The sequence below is a fragment of the Nyctereutes procyonoides genome, unplaced genomic scaffold, assembly GCF_905146905.1.
Source record: "Nyctereutes procyonoides isolate TBG_1078 unplaced genomic scaffold, NYPRO_anot_genome, whole genome shotgun sequence".
Lineage (NCBI taxonomy): Eukaryota > Metazoa > Chordata > Mammalia > Carnivora > Canidae > Nyctereutes > Nyctereutes procyonoides.
In genome coordinates, this window is record NW_026575047.1 from 54,750,776 (window position 1) to 54,773,879 (window position 23,104).

General features: G+C 38.8%; 1 protein-coding gene across 2 annotated transcripts in view; it reads right to left on the reverse strand.

The window, feature by feature from the left end:
- Positions 1 to 23,104, reverse strand: part of OTUD7A (OTU deubiquitinase 7A) — a 391,545-nt gene that overhangs the window by 186,713 nt on the left and 181,728 nt on the right. For both annotated transcript variants that reach the window (XM_055326737.1, XM_055326738.1), the window contains exon 2: positions 19,293 to 19,420. The gene's annotated coding sequence lies outside the window, so the exon portion shown is untranslated. The remainder of the gene's footprint in view (positions 1 to 19,292; positions 19,421 to 23,104) is intronic.

A 23,104-nucleotide genomic window follows, 5' to 3' on the forward strand; every position in this document is an offset into this window, starting at 1 on the left:
CATAGGTTTTTGCCTCCATCTTCTTTTAATCCTGTTTGTTGAAAAAGCTTGATCAAGTCTATTAAAAATAATTTATATATATATATATATATATATATATATATATATATATATATATATATATAGTTGTCTCTCTTTTCCTTAATGCTTCTGGATTTTGAGTCTTAAATATTTTTTTTTCTTTGCCAGATTGTAGAGAATTCACCCATGTTTTCTTCTATGAATTGAAGGTTTTTTTAATTTTTAAAATTCTGATCCAGTTGGAATTGATCTTGGTGCATCAACTGAGGAATGAATCCAGTTTTATCATTTTCTCTATGTCTATCCAACTATTCGAACACCACTTATGGAAAAGCCCATCAGTGAGTAAGCCCCTCTGATTTCAGATGCCTCCCTTATTATATAACAAGTTTGCTTATGCAATTGTGTCTATTTGTGTATTTTTCTGTTAGATAAATGCCCAGGTATTCATAAAAGGTATCTTTTTCCCCATTATGTGCATTAACTAGTTATCACATTTATAAACAAAGCTATTGATTTGTAGATGTTAAATTTATATCCTGCTATTTTTCTTTTTTAAGATTTTGTTTATTTATTCATGAGAGACACAGAGAGAGGCAGAGACATAGGCAGAGGTAAAAGCAAGCCTCCTGCAGGGATCCCAATGCAGGATTCGATCCTGGAACCCTGGGATCATGCCCTGAGTCAAAGGTAGACGTTCAACCTCTGAGCCACCCAGGTGTCCGTATCCTACTATTTTTCTAAGTTCCTAATGTTTGTAGACATTTTTTCATAGTTTTTTTCCTAGATATGCAATCATATCAAATACAAATAGAGATTGTGTTACCCTTTTAAGTTTCAACTCATAAGCCTCATTTTCTCTCACTTGATTGAGTTGACTAAATATAATAGTAAATATTAGTAGAGGTAAGGGATCTTTGCTTTGCTCCTAAGTTTAGTGGGAATAACTTTGGTATTTCCACATTGAGTAAGATGGTAGCTGCTGGCTTTTGAACTATACACACATGCTAACATACTCATACATATATTTAGAAAGTATCTATGTACCTTAATGAGTGGTATTATCATGAATGGATGTTGACTTTCACATGACTTTTTTGTTAAAACCTATTAATATGATAAGTTCTATTAATGGACTTAAATACTGAACCATACATACTCATATTTCTGGAATAAACCTTCTTTAATCATTCATTGGTATTTCTTTTTTATGCGGCTTTTGATTCAGTTTGCTAATTTTTATTTAAAATTCCTACATTGATGGGGCACCTGGGTGGCTCAGTCAGTTAAATGTCTGAGTCTTGATTTCAGCTCAGGTCATGATCTCAGGACTGTGAATTCAAGCTTCGAATCAGGTTCAACATTGGGCAAGAAGCCTGCTTAAGATTCTCTGTTTCTCTCTCTACCCCTTCCCACCATTTGTGCTCTTTCTCAATTTTATTTATAAAATAAAATAAAATTCCAATATTGATATTAGTGCATTAGCTTGATACATGGTTTTTATTTTTACATCCAATCCATGTCACATTTTACAGTCAACATTATATACACAAAACAAAATTAGAAGTTTATTTTCCTTCTCAACTCTCTTGCAATAACCTAAGTGGCATTGAGATCATTTGATATTTGAAGGTTTGGCAGTTTTCACTGCCAATCAGAATCAATCTGTTCTTGAGGCTTCTTTTAGGGTAAGCTATTTTACAACCTTTTATCTACGGCAATAAATCTGTGTAGACTTTCTATTTCTATAGGATTCAACTTTGTTACATTGTATTTTCCTACAGATTTATCCATTTTATCTTGGGTTTCAAATTTATTTGAATGGAATTTGACAATAAAGGCATTCTTCCCATGGGTCTAAATCCTCTATGTCTAAATGAGGAAAATAACTGTTACTTGCTGAATGCCCACAAGGACACTGACTATACTAAATATTTTATGAGTGAGCTAACTACAATATAGACAACTCCACAAGGCAAAGGCTTTGTTTCCTTTTACTGATAACCAGACAGCCCAGCAGCAGACTTATGATTCTCATACAGATCTTCTTTGATCCACAATTCACCATTCACTTTCTCTTTACAATGGTACAGGGGTCTTTAAATGTTGTCCAAAGTGTCTGGTACTTTGGTAATATACTATATGAACAGATGCATGATCAGAAGCAAAATATTTCCTTAGTTGATACTCATTTATACCTTTTAACGATTTTCTCACAGTATGGAAAGATGGAAGAAAAGTTTCTCCTAAAATTCTTATTTTGGGGAATAGTAGTGAGTATAGGACTACTGAGGTTGTCTCTTATATGCATTGAAATAATATATGAGGTGCCTGGGTGGTGCAGTTGGTCAAGTGACAGACTCTTGATTTTGGCTCAGGTCATGATCTAGGTGTCCTGAGATGGAGCCCTGAATAAGGCTTTTTTTTTTTTAAAAGGTTCTCTTTTCCCTCTGCCTTCCCCTAAAATAAATTAAAAAAATCTTTGAAATAATATATTAATCAGTGAAGTATCTAATTCTTCAGGGCTCTTAATATAAAAGTTGGTATACAACAGTCATCATGCTCAAGGCTCATGATCCCCAAAGATTTACAGATGGTTCTTTCTATGCTATTTCTACCTTCAACTCAGTGGAGAGTCTGCTTCTCCTTCTCCTTCTGCCTCTTCCCCATGCTTTGTGTGCGTCCCTCTCTCTCAAATAAATAAATAAAATCTTGCATAAATATTAAAATCTTTTAAAAAGGAAAATATCGAATTCAAGTTCCTACTCCATTTTGATGAGTAGACATGAAAATAATTGTTATCCAACTCAGATTGGGATAAATACTATACTTTTGTTTATATGAAAAATCATTAGAATACTAGAGAGGAACAGTTCTTTCTGACCAGGAAAATGAAGAATGCCAAAGGTAAGATGAGTTTTTTAGAACGATTTAGGAAGACTGAAAAGACATCTTAAGTCACAAATAGACACCCAGAGGTGCAAAGACATTTGCATCTCCAGGGTACAGTGGCACAAAGCAGGAGAGATCATGGGTACAGAGAGTGTAGCTAAAGGTTAGGTCAGAGCCAGTGGGCTGTCAGGATAAGGGGCTGGACTGTAACAGGAAGCCAGTGGGAAGCCACTGGAAGTTTCGAGGAGAGAATGGACATGTACTTTGGGAAAACAAAGACACAAAACTTTGGAAACAGAGTGAAGAATGGATCAAAAGCTTATAAAGAAATGGAAAGGTACTCACTCATTTTCTTAGGTGTTGCCCACCCTATGCCTATTCCTCTACTCCTGGTGGAATCTGGTTTATCATGCAGCAGTGGAGAGCTCTTGATTTTCAGAGAAGACTGAATTCCAAGCACCAGGGGATGAATCAAAATGGGTCAAAGACAGTCATTGCTAATCTTTTGCCTTTGACTTGGGATTCATCAATCTTGAGGGAGTCATAATGAATGATTCAGGTCCATGTGATGGAAACAGAAGTGAACTCTACTGAGTTTATGAGTTTATGGTCAGGTTTTCACTAACCTGGTATATAGGGATAGGCTAACCTAGAATAGTCCTTTCTTACTTTGCCTTTCTTCTTCCTTTCCTAAGCAAGGATATAATACCTGCAAGTATACCCATCATCTTGGGACTATGTAATAGAAGGCCAGAGAATAAAACCCAACATAAAACCAAACTCAGAGAGGTCTCCCCAATCCTCTGGTTCTTCCAGTGGGGAAAGAGAACCAAGGTGAGACAGCCAGCTGCCCCTAGTAATTGGGGTTACTCTGATCTTGCACCATGGGATTACAGGGGAATCTGTCTATGACAGAGAAGGGGAAAGGGCTTGCAATAATTGGCAAATGAATCCAAATAACAGAAAAAGACATAAAAAGCAAGACCATCTTAGCAGACTGAGTTCATACTTGCAGTGCCCCAAGCAGTAATAATCCCAACTAGTGGTTTGGTTCATCTGTATAATTAAGTGGGGGCAGTATTGAGGGCACACTGACTTGGAACTCTGCAGGGTTACATATGCCTGATTTGGTTCCTCAAAGGAGGAATTTTGCCAGCCCTAGGGTTTGGTTTGCCCACACCCAGGCAAGGAGTTGAGTCATAGTCCCACCTGCTGTGGAGAGTGTCTTCCAGCTCCATCTTACCAGAAGGGCTAGAAATGACTCCTGGAAGGTAGTCGAAGTTACAAATTTCTAGTTATAATGTAAATATATAAGTACTAGGGATGTAAAAAAAAAGAAGTACTAGGGATGTAATGTATGACATGAAGACTAAAGCTAACACTGCTGCATGCTATACAGAAAGGTGTTAAGAGAGTAAGTTCTAAGAGTTTTCATCACAAGAAAAAATTTTACCTTTTTTCTTTCTTCTGTTTTTATTGTATCTATAGGAGAAGATGGATGTTAGCTGAACCTATTACAGCAATCATTTCACAATATATGTAAATCACACCGTCATGCTGTATGCCTTAAACTTATACAGTGATATGTGTCAATTATTTCTCAATAAAACTGGAAAATAAGTTACAATTCCCAACTTGTAAGAATTATCCTACCTAATAATGAAAAATTTAGAAGCAATTCTGTCAAAGTTCAAAACAAACTCATGACTAAATATTAGAAAAAAATGAGCATTTTAAATGGCTAGAACAAGAGCACCATACAGAAATCAAAACCTTTTCTACATACCAATGTTAGCCAATTAGGCACTGAAAAAAATTAAAAGATTACATTAGCCAACATCAAAAAGAAATTCCTATAATTAACTAGGGCTAACACAAAATGAGAGGATTTTTTTTTGCTTTTTATTTTTGTTTGCAGAATACAATCTTTACTGAAGAAAAATAAATGGATAGGAAGCTTATACTTTTAAGATACCAAATCTCATATTTATAATAAATTCCATTCAATCCCAACAGAAGTTTTATGAAAGTTAACAGTTTCGAAAACTTTGAAGAATAAGGAAGAAATTCTAAGATAATTTTGATAAAGACCAAAGTGAATTCAGAAGTTTGTCCTACTTCATATCAAACATAAAAGCATTATGATTAGAGCAGAGTGGTATAGGGGCCAACCTAATTACATAGACCATAGTGGAGGGCAGACAATGCAGGGACATGTTCCTATGTGTACATGTGTGCATGAGCATGAGAAAGAGAGAGAGAGAGAGAGAGAGAGAGAGAGAGAATGAGGAGGAGGAAAAGGAGAGGGGAGGGAGAGAGAGAGAGAGAGAGGAGGAATAAAAGGAGACAGGAAGAGAATTTGATTTATGATTGTGGTAGGTGCTGTTAATTTTCAATCTAATACCCATTCCCCTTGAGTTCACAGCAACTTGCTTTGTTCCTGGCTGCAGTGTACTCAGCCCCATCTAATAAGTCATGATTGGTCTAAGCCAGTCAGGATAATTCTGATTTCTGCTTCACCAGCTTTTTTTCAGTTGAGTGTCCAGATAACCATTTTCCCCCCTTTCTACAAGCCCCAAAACTGCAAAAAGAAATTTGCTGGGTTACTTTAAGTGAACATTGTGCTTTCCTAACAAAGGGGCATGCAGAGAATTCTCTATTCTTCTCACCTTCAAGGAATGCAAAAGGGAAGCTGTGCCAGCCTGTGATCATGAGGGAAATGTAAAGAGAACTTGAGGGGTGCCTGGTTGGTTCAGTCAGTGGAGCATGGGACTCTAGATCTTGGGACTGTGAATTTGAACCTCACATTGGGTGTACAGATTACTTAAAACTAGAATCTTAAAAAAACAAAAAACAAAAAACAAAACAAAAGAAAGGTCCTTCTCTGACATCACCAAGCAGCTACCCAAGACTCCACACTCTCTGATGAATGAAAAAAGAGATACCCTCAATGAAGCCCCTGCTGGTTAGTGTGCCTATCATTTGAGGCTGACAGCATAGCTATCTGATAGAATGATAAATGTGGGGATCCCTGGGTGGCGCAGCGGTTTGGCGCCTGTCTTTGGCCCGGGGCGCGATCCTGGAGACACGGGATCGAGTTCCATGTCGGGCTCCTGGTGCATGGAGCCTGCTTCTCCCTCTGCCTGTGTCTCTGCCTCTCTCTCTCTCTCTCTCTCTCTCTCTGTGACTATCATAAGTAAATAAAAAAAAATTAGAATGATAAATGTGGGAAATTTCTCAAATTTGTGGAAATCCAGTGGGGAGAGAACAATACTATTACACTTGGAAAAAATAAAATTAGACTCCCTATATCATATCATTTACCAACAAATTCCCCACGAGTTAAATACATACAGATAAGAAATAAAACTATAAATGCACCAGAGAAAAGTGGAGGTGAATATGCTTATGACCTTGAGGTAGGAAAGTGCGCTAGAGGACCTGCTTGAGGTGGACCACATCTCGTTCCTCTTCCTCAGGGAACACATTTCCAGATTACATTCCTGATCCCCATGCAGTTGTGTGTGGTCATGTGACTAAGTTCTGGTTAATGGAATATGACATGGACATGATGTGGGCCATTTCTAGGACTGACCTCAATCCCTCCACCCATGGATCTTCCACTTCTCTCTTATCTTTCATTTGCTAGCTCACTAGAGAGGATTCCTAGGAGAGTCTGAGACCCTAGGGGATGATGAAGCTACTGCATGGAAGTGCGAATCTGGGCTCTCCATGCTATACACATTGAGCTGACATGGCTAGAAATAAAGCTGTATCATTTCAAAGCACTGAGATTGGGGGAATGTTTGTTGTAGCATTTAGCTTGCCCTGACTAATATAGGAAGCCTTCTTAAGGCAAAATAGCTCATAAAAAATTTGATAAAACTAGTAATAGCAAAAATACAAAATCAATACACTTCTGAATGACAAAAATATCATAAAAATGTCAAAATTATATAGCAGAAAAGGAGAAGATTCTGAAAAATACATAATAAATAAGGGGCTGGCATTCAGAATAGATGATGAACACTCCTAAATGATTAAAGACACATGGACCAATAGAAATCAGCAAATTATATTAATGTGTAATTTTAAAGAAACTCAAATGACCAATCAGCATGTGAAAGGATAATCAGCCCTAGTTAATAATAAGGGAAATACAAATAAAAGTATAACCACGAACCATGCTTATTTACCCTTCAGCCATAAGACTGTCTCCCTTAAAAATTACATTTGAAAATATGATTCCTGGTGAGATGAATTCAGGACTGTTTTACACTATTGGAGGATATACTGAGCTAGCTGTGAGGTCAGCTGAGGACTTTTTTTTTCAGTATCTAAATTTTTTTACATGTGCATATCCTGTAACTCTACAATTCTGCCTCTCAATATCTTTCCTAAAGTCAACCTTACTTATGTGCATAAAGAAGCATGTACAAAAATGTTCCTTGCAGCACAGCTGAGAATATAAAAAACAGTTGTTTATCAATAGGAGGATGGTTGAATCAAGTATTGAGACATCTGGAACATGACCTATCATAGTTAAAATGGAAATTTCTATAAGACACATGAGAATATCCATGTATTACAGTGTAATTTACAACTGTTGAAAAGAAAAAGAATCTCATGTATAAAAATGTCTGAAGGAGGTACACCTGCTATGACTATAATGGCCTCTCAACCATGTGGGGCCTGGGAGGGAGTGGAGTGGGGGTTTCACTTTTAGTTTATGGCCTTTTAAGCTCTTTGCCCTTGTGTTCATGTAATACACTATATTTTAAGCATCATTTTCCACTGAAGCTATTGAATAAGATAAGCAAGCTATGAGAAGGGCCTGCACTAAACAATGGGAGCAGAAATGAACAGGAGAAGAATAGAAAGCTTCAGTTTGGTTGGACATGTGTTGAGAAGGAAAGGGGTTGAAATGTAGGGCATAAACCCTACAGAAGGTAGAAGGTAGAGAAAGGTAAAAGTTTCAAATTTTGGCTCTGCCATTCTCTGCAAGTATGGTCTTTGGGAAGTCACTAAACTTTTTTGAATCTATTTTCTCATATATACATGGGGAAGATACCACATCTTTAGAATTTTATAAGGCTTAACAATATTAAAGAAAAATCTATCTACCTATCTATTCATGTATCCATCCGTCTATCTATATCTATCTATTCATCCATCCATCTATACAACCTTCCATTATCCATCCATCTCTCCCTTCCTCTATTTATCTATCCATACCTCTGTCTATCTATCATCTATCTTTGCTCTGTCATGGTGATAGACACAGAGCAGAGCCTCAATGACTACTAGTTTATCTTCCCCTCTTTTTCTTTCTCCATTATACCTTTATTTCTCCTTTCTTTTTTTAAAGATTTGTTTATTTATTTGAGAGAGAGCGAGCATGAGAGAGTGAGCACTGGGGGAGGGGCAGAAGGTGGCAGAGAGAATCTTGAGCAGACTCCGTGCTGAGTATGGAGGCTGACTCAGGGCTTGATCTCACAACCCTGAGATCATGACCTGAAAGGAAACCAAGAGTTGGATGCTCAACTGAATAAGCTACCCAGGCACCCCTGCTTCTTCATTTCTATAGTCAATTGCTGTTACTGAGCTCTTGCTCTATGCCAGGTGCCAAAGATACAACCCCAAATCAGATATGGTCTCTGCCTTTCAAGAATATTGAGGTTAGTTGCTTAAAAATATTAAAGAAGTAGTTACATGACACAGTGCTTAGTGTTATTGGAGACACAAGATGGCAGAAGCTCATGGGCAAGGAAGCTGTCCTACATTGGAGTGAAGGAGAGAAAGAAAGTGACTCTGAGGAAGCTATCTCTCATCAGAAAACCACTGTAGGTGGGGTGCCTGGGTGGTTCAGTCAGTTAGGCGTCTGCCTTCAGCTCAGGTCATGATCATAGAGTCCTGGGATGGAGCCCCACATCAGCCTCCCTGCTCAGTGGGGAGGCTACTTCTCCCTCTGTCTTTCCTTCCCTTGTGCCCACTCTCTCCCTCAAATAAATAAAATATAAAAAAAAGAAAGCCACTGTAGGACTAGGAGTTATGTAGGTCAAGAGGTAGAGGGCTGGTCTTTGTGTGGGTGGCGGGTGGAGGCAGTATGGACAAAGTCAGAAAGATAGAACAGGATGTGTACAAACCTGGAGGACAACAGGGCAAGGAAATATTTCAGAAACAAAACTGTAAGTTTATAAAATTCATACAAAAGAGACCAAAGATAACCTAAATAAATGGCAAGATGTACTGTTTGCATGGATTGTAAAATACAGTACAGTTTAGATGTCAATCATTCTCATATTGATCTATGAATTCAATGCAATCCCAATAAACATTCCAGCAGGATTCTTTGTAGACACGGGCAAACTGTTTCTAAAATTTATATAGAAAGATAAAGGAGCTAGACTGGCCAAAAACAATTTTGAAAAAGAAGATCATGTTTGAGGATTCACACTACCTAATTTAAATGCATTATAAACCTACACTGGTGAAGATAATCGGTATTGGACAAAGGTTAGACCTGTAGATCAACAGGATGGAAAGAGAACAGCTTTTTCACAAGGGCACAAAAGCCATCCAATGAAGAAAATACCTTTTCAACAAATGGTTCTGAGAAAATGGACATAAACATGCCAAAAAAAAAGAAAAAGGAAAAAAAGAACAAAAAGAAAAAGGAAAAGGAAAGAAAAAACAAAGAAACTCATAATATCACATAATATATAAAAATAATTACATAACACATAACACATATCACATAATATACATATCACATAATATATAAAAATAATTAGCTGTAAATGGATCAGAGGCCACATAGGCATGTGTATTTAAGTATCCACCTGCTAGATGTGCATACTTATATGTGTGCATGTATATGTGTCCATGTAAATCTGTTCAAGTGTTCAGGAGTGAGTTTGTGTGTCTGTGTGTGTGAGCTTTTGTATATCAGTGTCTGACTGTGTGTGCATGTGTATATTTTGGGTGTGAGAGCAGAGACATGCACGTGTGCATCAGTGTGTGCATGTATATATAAGTGCATGCACAAGCTTGCATAACTGTGTGTGTGTGTGTATGTGTGTGTAAAGGGGTGAGGTAGGAAAAGCTGTCTAAGAAATATTTGGAGAAAAGTATCAGTGGGCAGTACACTTACACTCGGAAGTTTTCAGCATACTTATGGAAAGTGAAACAAAGGGAGCAGATGCCATAAATTTTTTCTATTAAAGGTTAATTAAATTTTACAAGTATACGACAATTTCAGCTTTTAGAGTTTCATTTTATTTCATTTTATTTATTTTTTATAAGCTCATATTAGTTAAATATTTATACATGCTAATGACTGGTAAAATTCAGTGTGTTTTATCCGGATGTCTATCTTTCCAAATGGGACAGGCCAGTTTCTCTAGACGAACAAACAAACCCAAGAAAAAAGAAAAAATATATACCTATGGATGATGATGCTATATCCTAGATGACTCTGAAAACTTTAAGTAGATGATATTGAGATAAATGGATTTTTAAGATCTTATCCAGCTTTCTATAATTAATTATCTGGCAACTTCCAATAATTAATTATCTGACCCAAAGTGTTAATCTACTAATTGTTCTTCTTGAGTTACCTGGGTTTTAAACTTTAGTCAATAGAAACACCCGCCTTAAGATACAAATCCACACCAATATGCAAACAAAACTAGGATGATTTACTTCTATTCCATGGTTTTCATTGCTTTATCTTTGAAAAAGGATAGCAGTTCCTATTTTATGTGGTTGTGGTGGCGGTTATGTAACACTGTACTGGCTTCATAGTGAGCACCAAAAAAGCGTAGGTATGGTTATTATTGTGATTATCTATTTATTTCTCTGCCAATATGTTTTTAAACTAATAACTTTGGAAAGCTAATAAAACCCCCTGGTGTACCACTCTTTCAGAAATTTGCTTTTGGTAGTTTTTATATCATATTAAAATAATTTATAATTTAAAATACGTTGTTTCTATACTGAAACAGATGCATATGAAGTTTAAGTTTACAGAATCAGCTATTTGAGTCAAGAAAGAAAATGCCTTTTAAAGCAGAAAATATATATGTCCACACTCCCCTGAGGAAAGAACATTGAAACCAATTTCACTCAAACATTAAGCATTGGCTTGAGACTAAATGAGAAGCATTGCAGCTCTGGAGGAAACAGTCACAGCAAGTCTGAAGCAATTGATTTTCAACAAAAAATATTCTTTTACCATTGATCAAGAATAGAGGTTTTTTTTTTTCTGAACTGCACACTGTTCCCACAAATAAACTGCTTCTGAGTTCAGCCCTCTAATCAACTGTCAAGGATGTAATCACAGCTGCTAGAAAAAGGGGAGCCAACATGGAACAGGAATCAAGAAAGGAAGACTATCTTTTTTTTTTTTTTTTAAAGATTTATTCCCTTATTTTTGAGAAAGAGAAAGAGAGAGAGAGATTGCATGAACAAGGGGAGGGGCAGAAGGAGAGAATCTTCAAGCAGACTCCCCACTGAGTGTGGAGCCTAATGCAGGGCTTGATATTAAGGATATTAAGATTAGTGACTTAACACAATTTTTTATGTCACAATTTCTATGTTTAGGTATCAGTGTGTGCCTAGCTGGGTTATCTTACTCCATCTCTCGTCTCTCATAGGTTGTAACCAAAATGTTGGCTAGGGCTGTAGTCTTGCATGAAGGCTTAACCAGGGAAGGATCGCCTTCCAACTTCACTCCTGTAGTTGTTGGAAGATTCATTCCTTGAGGGTCAATGAAATGAGAATCAATTTCTTGCCATATGGGGTTTTCCACTGGTGAGACTGCAAAATGACAGCTTGCTTCATCAGAGCAAGGGCATGGGAAGCACTAGAGAGAGCATGTGCATGAAGGAACTCCCAGCCTTTTGTATCCTGATTTTGGAAGTGGCAGCCCATCATGTCTGCTGTATCCTGTTTATTAAGTGCTATTTACTAGGTCCAGCCCCCACACAAGGACAAAAGACAACACAAGGATGTGGATGCCATGAGGCAGGAATGATTGGGAGCCATGTCAGAAGCTGCCTACCACAAATGCCCTTGTAGCATCTACACAAGGGCTCAAGTTCATTATGTAAGCCAAAAGGCAGTATCTTAAGATGGTGCTACATGATCAGCCATAATGTATCAGCCATTTTTTTTTCTTTTTTCTTTGGAGGGGGAGGTAATTGCTATAGAAAGATCTACTCTAAACTTGAAAAAAAAAAAAGAAAAATGGTGATTGCTTGAATATTTGACATCCTGCTAAAACACTGACTTATTATAAGCCTGCTTGATCCTATTCTGAAACTCTTGAGAAGTGTCACAATTATTTATCCAACAATTAACAACTGATAAAGATGCAGAGGTTTTATAGCTCTGTAAAATTAAAGGCTAAACTGCAGAAATTGATAACTTATGATTTTTATTGCCCTCAGTTAAAAACACTAACCGCAGATAAGAAATTATTTTATTGCTTTCTAGAGAGTCAGCTTAACTTAGCATTTTAGTCTATTTCTTTTCTAGTTGATTTTGTAAATTTTCGTTACTCAAATGTACTTAGAGCCAGATCATTTATCTTTTTGCTGGTTCCCTTATCAATGAGTTAAATAAAGTTTTGGTATATGCTAACAAATGATTTTGTGTGAGAATTGGGCTTTGCGTGCTCTAGGAATGCCCACAAGGTACAGAGGGAATTCAGCAAAGCACTGGAAAATGATCCCTATAGACACTGCTTCCCTGGCATTACCTTAACTGGCCAACCCACACGCACACATTTGTGGTGGCACAATGTCTGTGTGGATGGCAGGCCCCTCTGATCAAGATTCAAGAACTGCCCCTGAACATGTGAGCCCCTTAAGAATTGACATCTATTCTGTCTCACTGGGGATTGTGCCTCTTCACTGTGGCTCGGCACCTGGGCTTTGAGGAGGAAGTCCCAAAGCTGAGTTCTGGTTACCAGGGTTTCCTGATTGGTGATGACAACGAGCCCACACTGAGGTACACACAGTATCTTGGGTCTACAGAAAAAGCCACACACAGACATGCCATCTGTGAAGGTACAGCCCACATGGGTAAATATGTTGACCCCAGGAAGGAAAGGTCCAGAATATGACATACAATACATTTTAAAGTATCAAAACCACAGTGGTGTCTCTAAACTCCTCTGAGAGACTCAGTCCACACAGATTCTTGGAAGGCCACAAAGAGACAAAGGACACAACCACATTCTAGAAGATTCAATGATTTGAAAGGTTGGGGTCACATGGAAGGGATGCAGAGGTATGGATGATGATGACAGGGCATCTGACCTTGGCAGGGAGATTGGATCCAGTCCTGAGTGAGCAGGGAAAGCTTGGGCTATGGCTCTCAACCTGAGCCTGGGCATCCCTGGGGCACATTAAGTTTTTTCAAGGAGCCATCAGCGTGGAACACTTTTAAACAATCTACTTTTAAATTCTTAAATCCATATATATAATCTATCCTAATATTCATCTGTTGGTTAAGATGCCTGCCCTGCAGGCTCTTCTTTTCATTGCCCTACATCGCTCTGGAGTGGAAACCTCCAGATGCCACACAAAGGGATAGCCAACTGACTCCTCAGACCAAGTTTCTCCAGAAACCTGTCACCCATCTCATTAAGAGACTCTTTTCTGGGGGCACCTGGGTGGCTCAGCGGTTGAGCTTCTGCCTTTGGCGTAGGTCATGATTCCGGAGTCCTGGGACTGAGTACTGCATTGGGCTCCCTGCAAGGAGCCTGCTTCTCCCTCCGCCTGTGTCTCTCCCTCTATCTCTGTGTCTCTCATGAATAAATAAATAAAATCTTTAAAAAAGAGAGAGAGAGACTCTTCTATGATATATTTTGTATTTGTAATCATGCTGTTTCGATCATTTGTATACTAATCAATACTATAAATAATACTGTTAACAAGCCACATGGAATGTTTTAACATATATATATATTATGCAAAAAATATGTGACAGAATAATCGGTGATTGTCTTTCTTTTTTTTTCTCCTCAATATCTTTCAAGTAGAAAATTATGATAAAGTTTTGTGGGGGGATGTGGAATTTCTGTTCCTATTTTTATATGAATTCAAGGAGGAAGCAAAATGGTGTAAACTTTTAAAGTAAGGGAAGAATCCACATATTTTGTATTTTGAATGGGTGGTCTTTATATTTCACTGTGTATATTTTTACGTATTTTAAAGATTTTATATATTTGAGAGAGAGGAGAGAGAGGAAGGGAAGGAGGGAGGGAGGGATGGAGGGAGGAAGAGAGAGAATGAGTAGGGGGGAGGGGCAGAGGGAGATGGACAAGCAGACTCCCTGCTGAGTGGGGAGCTCGATGCAGGACTAGATCCCAGGACACCAAGATTACAAACTGAGCCAAAGGCAGAGGCAGACACTTAACCTACTGAGCCACCCAGGCACCTCTGACTGTGTATATTTTTAATAAATGACAGATATGAATGAAAAATACAGTATACGGAATATAAGTCAATAATATTTAACTGTAATAGCATTATATGGCAACAAATAGTAACTATATTTGGTGAGCCCTATGTAATGTATAGAATTATTGAATCACTCTGTTGTATATTTGAGACTAATATATTATATGGCCAAGGAAGGATGGATGGCACAGGAAGAAGCGTAGGTGGGTCTGGTGTTAACTAGCCCTGTCACCTAGCTGGGAGGTAAGAGATAGCCAGTGGTGCAGGTCCATGGGCTCTAAGACCAATCACATTTCTCAGTGAGTCTCATGTACCTTTGGTAGGCACAATGAGCTTTAATTCTGGACACACAAAAAACCCATAAAAACCAGACCAAAAATAATAAATCACAGCTTTCAAGGCTTGACTCAGGGAATACAACCCAACCCCTACAAAATGACCTCAAGAGTAGTGCTATGCTATTTCACAATGCAGTTGTTCACAGCGTGTGGGAGGACAGAGGAAAGGATGCTGAAAGTCACTGGTCACTATGAGCTATGCATCCCCCTAGGCCTTCATATTTACAACTATGATTTCTAGCATTCTCATAGGTGTCACAGCTCTGGGTACTTCTCATGAATTAACTCACTGTGTTCTCAACTGAGCCCTGTGTGGAGGATACCACCATCACCATCCCCATTTCAGAGATGAGGAAACTGAGGTCTACAGAGCTTATCCACACTTAGGCCCCAGCCAGGCTTTAGCATAACCAGGAGTTGGCCCCAAGCTCTATGTATGGAAATCACATCGGCACATCCCTGGCAGCCCCAGTGGACAGGAAACCTCAGCTTCATCCTTGGGAGAAGAAGTTGGAGACATGTGGGTACAGTGGCGCCACGCTGAGCCCACTGCTCACCCTCCTCCATCTGCAGCTCCCTCTGCTCAAGGAGAAAGTGTGGATTTAAATGTGTTTCCATTTAAAACAGTTCAAAGAAAACATCAGGACATTCAGAGGGACAGCCCCACATGGGCCTCACGGGCTTTGGCATTTGCTCTATGCAGCTCCTTTCTGTCACAACAATGGAGTGTGGACTCTGAGGGTAGGAACTGGTCTATGTGGAATCCCCAGCACTGAGTGCTGCTAGGTGCACCAATAGAAGAATGAGAGTAGAAGAGGGAGGTGTCCTTCAAAACACAGTACCTGGAACCGAGGGAAACACCATCCCAAATTTGCCCTAGGAGGCCTCTCCAACAGGGACTGCTGTCCCCCATTGGGCAGATGGGAAACCATGGCCACCCGGCTAGAAAGCAGGACACGAACACCTGATCCCAGACCCTAGAACCAGAGAGACCATAGGCTAGGGCTTCATGTAGATGGGAGGACAAACCTGTCTCAACCAGCACACCCATCCTTTTGCTCCTTATTTGACAGCAATGAGCAGGGCATGGTTCCCCAGACAGACATCAGGCCCAAGGTTCTGCTGTCCTTCTAACAGGCTGGGTGTGCCACCTAGCCCCAGGACTGCTCCAGCACCCACATTCCATCCTTCCTGGTTATAGCACACTGTGTGTGGGTGTGACATGGAAAGACATTGCCCTGATCACACCTGTCACAGAAAAACATGAACTCCTGGGACCCAGGTGGGACCTGGTGTTGCCTTCAGGGCAGTAGCTGCAGGAGCCCCAGGAACAGGGAAGTTAAGTGGGCATGAAGATGGAGACTCATCGACCTAACCAGGGCCACCAAGGAGGTCCCCCCATAAGGCCCAGGGCCTGAAGTCTTGGGGAGGGGCTTCTCTACAGGGGGCTTTTAGCCTTGGCTTCAAGCTATTTCCATGTCCATCTCCAGCACACAGGTTAGGAGTATATTACTCACTCAAGACCAGATAACTCAGGTTTCCAAGTGGACAGAATTTCACAGAATACACTTTAAGAACAGGAAAAGGCAGCCCTGATATTTCCACCTACATATTTGAGTGACACCCAAGTGATTTCCTCTGTGTTTATGCAGAACTGCAGATTTGATTTTTAACTATGTTTCACTCAACCTGTAAACTATTATGTTGTTCCTGCACCGATGTCCCTTCCCTAGGGTGCTTATCAAGGGGATAAGAGATAGGCAGAGGATCCCTGGCATGTGAATGGCTAAAAGGGAGGAAAACAGGAGGAGGAGGTGGTGAACCTTCTGGGAAACTTCGGGTTGGTGTCCACATAGAGGTGTTACTTCTGAGTCTATGGGGCCCATTCTCTGCCCTGGCTAACCTCAGGCTGCCTGGATTGGCATCACCCAGAAAGCAGGAGAGTAAGTGAAACCACAAGGCCATCCCTCAAATTCAGCCTGGCAAGCCATAAGCCAGGAAACATGCTGGATGCAGCATGCCTGCTGCCAGCAGCCCTTCTTTATGAGAGCCCTCATCTGCTTTCCAAAGTCGTGGGGAAGAAATCTAGGCAAGTAAAATTTTCAGAGGAAGCATTTCTCAGATACTTTAGCTAAAAATGTTCTCCAAGGGCAATCTTTTTTTTTTTTTTTTTTAAAGACTCAGCCTAATTCATGTCCATATGTAGCTCATAAACTAACATGTCTATTCACAAGCTATTTTCTTGGTGGAATTTTCAAAACATTCTCAGAGAAGGTTCCAAGGCAATGGAGCTCAAATAACGCCATGGTGACCTGATCTAAATAGAAAGAAACCTAATAATCTTCAAACAATCAGTTGCTAGTGATTGAAAGGCAAAACTGCCAGCAGACTAGGGACCTAACCTAGGGAGATGTAGTCCTAGCAAAGGGAAAGAGAAAAGCAACAGAGTGTTAGAAATAACCAGAATGGTGGAGGGGATGCCATTAGGAAGCTGTTCACTGAAGAATACTTCCTGTCATGACAATTTTGTTTCTCAATTCAACCTTCTAACTTGAAGAACCTAAAAATAGGACCACTCACATCCTGGGGAACCTCTGTCCTGTCATTCAGGTTTATCAGCATTTTTGCCAAAGGTCTTATTCAGCTTTCAGGGATTACAGAAGATCTCAGGAGTGAAGCAGCATCCAGAGGCATTCAGCCTGTCCTCCTGTCGCTAGTAATAATGAATAGCTCATGTTTAGTGAGACCAGCGGTGTGCTCCATCCCGACCAGACACCCAGTGCATTGGTTACTCTTTGCCTCCTCATTTTAATCATAAGGACACTGAGAGTTTATGAGATGAAACATTTGCTCAAGGTCACCCTGTTAGTGTGTGTCAGAGATGCGATGCATACTAGACACTCATCCAGATGGTCTAATTTCAGAGTCCTTCTCTTGACTGTTTCAATATACTCCCTTGTGTGGCAGCTCACAACCATGGAAAAATGAAAAAATAATGAAAACATTTGACAGGGAAGGGAGAGCATGGTGCTGATGAACTGATTAGTTAAAAATCATAATACAACCTTCAGTGGATGCTAAAGTGGGTGAAAATGAGCTAATAAGTAAGAATATTCACATGGTCTCAAAGTTCACCCTACCGATCACTTATTAATTACAAGGAATAAAATAACAGTAACTTTATAAAGGAGAGCTCTGGAAGAAACCACATTAGCCAGGTGAACAAACTTGTCCTCATCAACACCAGGTCACAGTGATGTGCTGAACCCACTGATGTGGTGTAAACACACAAAATGTAAAAAAAAAACCCAAAACAAACAAAAAAACCCACACAAAATCCATGCCTGAACCTAAGCATGAAGAAACAGCTAGACAAATCCAGACTGCAAGACTCCCCTCAAAACAAATGGCTTAAGTTTTTCAAAAATGTCAAAATCACAAAAGATAAAAGTAAAAGCAGTGTTCTGCTTTGGATTTAAAGAGACAAAACCTAATTCAGGGCATGATACTTAACTGAATGCTAGATAGGGGAACACAGCTATGAAGGGTATTTTGGGGACAACCAGACATATTTGAATAGGAACTATATTTTGGATGAGATTGTTATCAACATTACATTCCTCAGTGATAATGGTGTTACAGTTTTTTTTAAAGATTTTATTTTTATTTATTCATGAAAGACACATAGAGACAGAAACATAGGAAGAGGGAGGAGAAGCAGGCTCCCTGTGGGGAGCCTGATGCGGGACTTGAACCTGGGACCCTGGGATCATGTCCGGAGCTGAAGACAGATGCTTAGCCGCTGAGCCACCCAGGTATCCTGCGGTGTTACAGTTTTGAAGAAGAAAGGAAATGGATGAAGGAGATATTTGCCAAAGTATGTCATGATGTCTGCAACTTGTTTTTAAGTGATTCAGAGAAAAACACTGAATACACACATACATAACACACATGAGTGCATATTCCATCTGTGTATGTGTGTGTCTATGTGGGTAAGGAACTGGCAAATCTGAGTAAAGAATATATGAGTGTTCACTTTCCATTTTTTAATAGATGTGAGATTTATCAAAATGAAAAGCAGATATAAAATAGGTTGTTCAATAAAGTCTGAAGGCAAAAGAACTGCTATCCTATTAGTCAACTAGATAAAAACTGCATTTGGGACAAGAACTAGGAGGAAAAATTAAAAAGGAAAATAATATGTCAAGGTGATAAGACTACTTTTGTTTAGATTACCCTTTCAATACTTTACAAATCAATCATGATAGCAACAGATGGTAACAGAGTTACTTGGTAAATTCTGTAAATCAAATCACTTGCTGGTCTGTTCACCACATTTTTTTTAAATAATAATGTTTATCATTCTAAATGCAAATTCTAATGTAATATGAAACTCACTTCACAACTCCTTCTCAATGGATTTTAGTGAATTAATAACACTATCTCTGGCTTTAGATCTGATTTTCAGGCAATTTGCTTCAAGGACCACTACAAGGTCTGTTGCTAGAGGTGTTGACTACAAATGCTCCTCTGACACAGTCACTGGAGACTCCATGAACATGAGACTTACTTTGCAGACACTGTGGTTCTATGGACGTGTGTGGCAGTCAGGCATCCAGGGCAATGCTGCACTGTCCCTGCTGGAAATGGCCCATATTTGCCCCAGTAGATGGTGTGAGACCACAACCCTTGAGAACTCTGGAAAAGATAACAAGGATAAAAAACAATGTTTATATTTCATTAAAAGTGATAACTTAAAATTTAACTTTTAAGAATTTTTTTATATTTTAAGAGTTGAATGTAAATATTTCAAATTTAAAAGTGATTTTAAATATTCAGTATGAACTTGAAATGGTCTTGATAGTGAATGCCACATCCCTGAATCTTCCTTCTTAACACCATCCCATCTCTTAATTTTTAAATAAACACAGGCATCTGGAGGTAAGTCAGGATAAATGGGAAAAGTCTCCTAAGTGGGGAACTGTGCAAAGTAACTGTGGCTTAGAGTACATGAGATGCTCATGTGCTATGCTGATGTTCTAGGAGAAGTGCACACTTCTCAGAGGGACTCACAAACCCAAACTGCTTCAGACATTTCATGAAAATATCAGGTAGGGTCTATGAGGAATCTAGGGGTTAGGAAGCTGTTCACAATCCCTACCTGGACCATGGACAATCTAAGCGATCATGGTGATGATGGCACTCAGTCCTGGCAGGGTGCACTGTGCTCCATATGGAGAGCAGGCTGTCACGCGCAGCACTGTGAATGGAGAGGGTCCTTGTGGACCACACCTCAGTCTAGGTGGGTACACCCTGCTCCACAGCATCTTGACTCTTGAGATCCACTCACTTATATGCAATGTGGAGTTTTCTTGCAGGCATCAGAACACTAAGATATTCCTAAGCTAGGAACGCTGTGACTTCACAGGTGACATGAGCAAACTGGGGTCACATCTGTAGACTCTACACAGACTATAGCCCATGGGGTACAGGAACCCCACTTTCCTACATGGTAACACCGAAGCTCTAGGTGCAGTCTGAGGATCCTGCATGTATGGGAATGTCTCTGGTGTGCCCCAAGGCCTGGAATGGTATGTCTTATTCCCATAGTTCCTAAGGATCCTGGGGGCTTCCCCTTTGACACCTCACACCCAGACAGAGATGTCATACATCTTCATAAGCATAACTGCTTTACTTTCAACATTTCAAAGCTCACGTGATCACTCTCTCTTTTTGGTGGTTCCTATCTTTTACTAACATATTTTGGTCTTGTGTTTACTTTCCCACTTGAATTCCACTCTGTACTTGTCTTGTTGTTCCTCATTCATTTTGTTCTTTATTCTAAAATTGCTTGTAATAGTTTTGCTTATGCCTTTATATTTTTTATCTCTTTAGGCTGATTTTTTAATTTTCCAGCTGTATCTTAACTGATACCTTATAGGTAAAATTTAATCCTTACTCAATTTCAGAGTATCCATCCTTTAACTGGGGGAATTTAACCCATTCCATTTTTATTTTTTGAGTAGTGTTAAGAATAGGGTAAGGAGATGGACTGGTATATGTGGACCTTTCCTGTCATCTATTTTAGTGCTTTCTACTTCTCAAATTTTATGGTGTTATTTTCTTTACTGTCTTCAGTCAACTTGATTGATCTTATTTATTTTGTAATATTTTTTTAGAAGTTATATACCTTATCTTTCCTTCCAGTGCTTGTCTTAAATTTGTCACACACTTAAAATTGTTATTCACATTTTTTTTTATCCTGAGAATTGATGAACAGATATAACCTCTAATTTCCAAACTGGATAAGACCATTAGTTCAATGTAATTCCTTTCCCTTTCTTTGCTATCTGTTGCATTTTGTCTAAATCATTTAAAATACTCTTCATGCTTCTGGTTTCTTAGGGATCATTTCCTAACAATCGCCTTAAGCTTCACAGCTACACTGTTAATAATTACAACAACAAAATTGTATTTCACTATTTGTTAATCACAGATAATTTACATATCTCTCATTTCTACTTTAACTTTTTATTTTACTACAGAGTTTTTAAGTGGCTCTTTCTTTCTTTCTTTTTTTTTTTTTGCAATAAAATGTGACCTTTACTGTTAAAAAATGTTTTATGACATCTGACAAACTGTTTTCTTAATAGGAAGATATATATTCACTTGATGAATTATAATAGCATAAACAATTTAATTTTGTGGAAGATATGAACCACAATATGTTCCAAATGAGAGAAATTTACTTTTATACCTATCTACATTTAAAAATAATAATAGATCATGTTTGTTTGTTTGTTTTTTAGGAAAAGAACTATTCACACCAATAGCATCCTCAAAAGGAACACTAGACTTATCTATTTAGAAAGAATATCTGTATACCTGTAGAAACATCCATGAATTCGCAATACTTGAATCTTTTTTTTATAAATTTATTTTTTATTGGTGTTCAATTTGCCAACATATAGAATACACCCAGTGCTCATCCCATCAAGTGCCCCCCTCAGTGCCCGTCACCCAGTCACCCCCACCCCCCACCCACCTCCCCTTCCACCACCCCTAGTTTGTTTCCCAGAGTTAGGAGTCTCTCATGTTCTGTCTAAGTGGCTCTTTCAAAAATGGTTTCACAGATAATGTATTTTCTGAATTCTTAAGTATAAATGGAAAGAGACTGAATGCAAAAGAATGAGAATCAACAGTCAAAGTAATCTTGATAAAGAAGAGAAAAGTTGGAGATGTAATAATTCCTGATTTCAAAACTTACTACACAGCTACAGGAATCAAAACACTGTGGTATGCACGTAAAGACAGACATATGAAGTTTCTATATGTAATAGAATGGAGAGTCGAGAAACAAACCCTCACATCTACAATCAAATGATTTTCACAAGAGTGCCAAGACTATTCAATGGAGGAAAGGACAATCTTTTCAACAAATGATGTTGAGAAAACTGGATATCCATATGGAAAAGAATGAAGTTGGGTCCTTACCTAGAACCATATATAAAAATTAACTGGAAAAAGAGAAAACTAAATAAAAACGAACTGGAAATGGACCAAAGACCTAGAAGTAAGGGCTAATACTATAAAACTCTTAGAAGAAAATTAGGAGAAAAACTTCATGATGTTGGATTTGGTGATGTTTTCTAGGGGATGACACCAAAGCACAAGTGACAAAATAATTGGACTTCATCAAAGTTAAAAACTTTGGTGCATCAAAAGATACCATTAACAGAAAAAGACAACATACAGAATAGGAGGACATATTTGCAAATCATATATTTGATAAGGGATTAATATCCAGAATATATAAAGAACTCCTACAACTCAGCATAAAACCAAACAGCCCAGTTAAGAAATAAGCAAATGACATGAATACCTATTTCTCCAAAGAAGATATACAAATGGCTAATAAGCACATGGAAAGATGTTCCACATCACTAATCAATGGAGAAATGCAAACCAAAACCACAATGAGATACACCTACACACACATTAGAATGGCTATTATAATTTTTTTTTTTAAATCACAAGGGATCCCTGGGAGGCGCAGCGGTTTGGCGCCTGCCTTTGGCCCAGGGCGCGATCCTGGAGACCCGGGATCGAGTCCCACGTCGGGCTCCCGGTGCATGGAGCCTGCTTCTCCCTCTGCCTGTGTCTCTGCCTCTCTCTCTCTCTCTCTCTGTATGACTATCGTAAATAAAAAAAATAAAAAAAAATCACAAATGTTGGTGGGCCTATACAAGGACTGGAACTCTGGGTATTGCTGAGGGGAAGGTAAAGTGGCCTCTAAGGAAAACAATATAGTGGTTCCTCAAAAAATTAAACATGGAATTATCTCATGATCTAGCAACTGCACTTCTGGGCATATGCCCATAA